Source organism: Lactuca saligna, chromosome 1, assembly GCF_052625555.1.
Source record: "Lactuca saligna cultivar CGN05327 chromosome 1, ASM5262555v1, whole genome shotgun sequence".
NCBI lineage: Eukaryota > Viridiplantae > Streptophyta > Magnoliopsida > Asterales > Asteraceae > Lactuca > Lactuca saligna.
Genome location: NC_136417.1, coordinates 190903628 through 190904967, shown reverse-complemented (window position 1 = coordinate 190904967; position 1340 = coordinate 190903628).

Sequence of the window (1340 nt, the reverse complement as noted above, 5' to 3'; positions counted from 1 at the left end):
TAGGCCTACGAATAAGTGATCTTAACTCCAAATTCACACAGAATAGGGGTAAAGTAAAATTTTCACAGATTCTAAGTCTATAACATCCTAATTACATATAGCGTTAGTGTATTCACTTAGCAACTATCAACTTAGTAATGAAGATCTTGTTTTAGTTCTCAAGTATAAAGTACTTATAGTAACACCAAATACTCCTACAGTATTTTTAGTTTAATGTTATGTTCTATTGTTCTCATTGTGGTAGGGTTGGTAAGATTTTAGACTTGTTGAAACCACACAGCTACACTTAGGCACATGCTAGTCAACCATCGGATAATATAGGTGTCACACCCCAAAACCAAGAACGGCGGAAACGTTCTGGGGCGGAGGACGTCATGTAATGTATCACAACACAGTAAATGTAAATAAGCAAACAACATCATCCATTGCATTAAATATATAATTTTAATACAATTGTGTTCTGTACAGTATAGACACTAAAAATAACGTATATCAAAATAATAAGATGAGTCTTGAATACGCTCCATCTTCTCAAAAGCTGGCCTCGGTACCTATCTACTGATGACCTGAGAATACAAGTTATTTTGAAAGAGTTTATCAGCATTAAGCTGGTGAGTTCATAAGTATTTTAGTGTCGGTATTTGTCATCCAAAAATGTTTGAACATGTATCAAGTATAAGTTTGTAAAATGTATGTAGAGGTTTGTAATTGTTTGTAAAAGTTTGAATCTCTCAGAAAAACCTATATTTTCTATTAAAGTAGCCTTCTACCAAGGCTTAACTGTTTTGTATGCTCATTTGATGTAAATGTGTGTAATTTCCCAAGTGTAACTATCTTTTAACAAAATATAGTTTGTACATTAACGTTCAAGTGAGGTTATCACTAAAATATGTAATGGGTAAATCATTGTAAGACTGTAGTCTTGTATTATAAGAACTACTGTTGTACTAACTACCTTAAACCGGATTTATATTAACGTATAATGTGATAAATTGCACCATGCTATCGACTGGTAACAACGACATAATGAATGGTCGTAATAACGGAATGACGTTTGGCACCCGCAGACCTGCAGGTCCGGCTGTAGCTAGCAGCAAGGTGTAGGATTGTCAATCCAGTATAGATCTATGCGCAAACTCACGCTCTCCCTCCAAGAGAATTCTGGCTACAACTCGAGCCATGACATTTAAGTCATGCTCCGATTTAAATCACAATAATTAACGTATTCATGTATATGTAATGTTTCCCGTTCTAGTATAGTTGTATATGTATTGTTTCTTGCATCGTTGTATATGTATTTTTTCTAATATAGTTGTATATGTATTGTTTCTAGCTGTATA